Source organism: Otolemur garnettii, unplaced genomic scaffold, assembly GCF_000181295.1.
Source record: "Otolemur garnettii isolate 467f Iridium unplaced genomic scaffold, OtoGar3 scaffold00105, whole genome shotgun sequence".
NCBI classification, from domain to species: Eukaryota; Metazoa; Chordata; class Mammalia; order Primates; family Galagidae; genus Otolemur; species Otolemur garnettii.
Window position 1 is genome coordinate 4871251 of NW_003852500.1, and position 2362 is coordinate 4873612.

The window sequence follows — 2362 nt, forward strand, 5'->3', positions numbered from 1 at the left end:
GAGACTCGCTTGAGCCCAGGAGTTGGAGGTTGCTGTGAGCTGTGATGCCATAGTATTCTACGCAGGGGGACAGCTGGAGGCTTCTGTCTCAAAAAAAAAACCAACAAAAACTGAGGCAAGACGATCACTTGAGCCCTAGAGTTGGAGGTTGCTGTGAGCTATGATACCACAGCACTCTACCCAAGGCGACAACTTGAGACTCTTGTCTCAAAAAAAAAAATTGTCAGGATAATCATCAAAGATACTCTGTGGACCTGGAAAGGTATTACCAGATGAAGAGGGTTTGGCTGCCTGTCACTGTCAGTGAATATGCAGAGACGGGGATATGTTCACCAACGTTTATTTGTCAGAAGGCCAGGATTCTGGAGAACAATGAGAGTAGCCTCTCCAAGACTGTTTTGTTCCTCCATTTCCAAAATTATAGTTTTATACATAAAAGTTCAAAGTAAAGACCACACTAACCTATAATGTTTACCTATTACAACATTCCAATTCAAAAGTTAATCAACTAAATCAATTCATCTAAACTACTCAAGATAAGGCATCTTTAGGGTGAGAGCTAAATTTATAAAACAGTAAAAATAGGAGACAGGGGGTGAAGGTCAGACAGGACCTAAATAGACCAGATTAGCTGTATCATGTCTGTCTTAGCCTGCCTGACTCCATCATATTCTCACTGCATGTGCTTTCGAAAGTTCAAAGTTATATGAAGGTCAGGGTCAAATTACTCAGTGGTATCAATAAACATTGGTTATAGTCAACAACAGAATTTGTTCTAAAAAAAAGTCGATGTGAAAGTTCAAGTCAAGGTTGTAAAATCTATTAAAAAACATTGTAAATGAGGCTGGGCGTGTTGGCTCATGCCTGTAATTTGGGAGGCCGAGGCAGGAGGATGACTTGAGCTCAAGAGTTTGAGGCCAGTCTGAGCAAGAGCAAGACACCCTCTCTACTAAAAAGAGAAAAATTAGCCAGGTGCTGTAGTGCATACCTATAGTCTCAGCTACTCAGGAGGCTGAGGCACTTTAACCCAGGAGTTTGAGGTTGCTGTGAGCTAGGCTGATGCAGTCCAGCCTGGGCAAAAGAAGATCACAATAATTGTAAGGGAAAAAATATAGCTGAAAAAGTTAAGGTGAAATTCATGGTAAGGTTATGGTCCACATCAAGTCAAGGCCAAATTATAAGTCACAGAGGAAGTCAGGAAGTTGGTCAGGAACAGAGTATGTTAAATAAGGGTCTATATGAAGTTCAAGATTAAGTTCAAAGTCATGTCAACAACAAGATAAAGGTTAAATTCTCAGTCATTAGAACTGCTGAAGATGGTTTTTTTTCCCCTTAGACAGGGTCTCCCTCTGTTGCCCAGGATAGAGTGCAGTGGCATCGTTATAGCTCACTGTAGCTTCAAACTCCTAGGCTCAAGTGATGCTCCTGCCTCATCCTCCCAAGTAGCTGGGATTATAGGCATGCACCACCATACCTAGCTAATTTTTGAAAAAAAAATTTTTTTTTAAGAGACAGAGTCTCATTTTGTCGCTCTCGGTAGAGTGTTGTGGTGTCACAGCTCACAGCAACCTCCAGCTCTTGGGCTTAGGTGATTTTCTTGCCTCAGCCTCCCAAATAGCTGGGACTACAGGCACCTGCCACAACGCCTGGCTATTTTTTTGTTGCAGTTTGGCTGGGGCTGGATTTGAACCCACCACCCTTAGTATATGGGGCCAGAGCCCTACTCACAGAGCCACAGGTGCCACCCTAATTTTTGAAAATTTTGTAGAGATAGTGTCTTTCTGTGTTGTCCACGTTGGTCTTAAACTCCTAGCCTCAAGTGATCCTCCTGCCTCAGCCACCCAATGTGCTAAGATTATAGGTGTGAACCATCCTGCAGAGCCTAAGATAATATTTTTATAGACTATGGTTATAAAGAGGGTAAAGGTCAAAATCAGGCTATGGTTGAGTTCTGTGTTATATGAAAGCAAAAATCATGGTCATGTATTAGAGACAGAAAATACCAGGACAATAGATAGGGACTAAATTTGTTAAAAATAAGGATCAAAGTAGAATTAAAGGTTATGGTCAACATTCAGATTGAGGTCACAGGCTCGGTGCCTGTTGCTCAAGTGGCTAAGGTGCCAGCCACATACACCTGAGCTGGTGAGTTCAAATCCAGACCTGGCGCCAGACGACAATGACGGCTCCAACCAAAAAATAGCCGGGCATTGTGGTGGGTGCCTGTAGTCCCAGCTACTTGGGAGACTGAGGCAGGAGAATTGTTTAAGCCCAGGAGTTGGAGGTTGCTGTGAGCTGTGATGCCACCGCATTCTACCCAGGGTGACAGCTTGAGGCTCTGTCTCAAAAAAAAAAAAAAAAA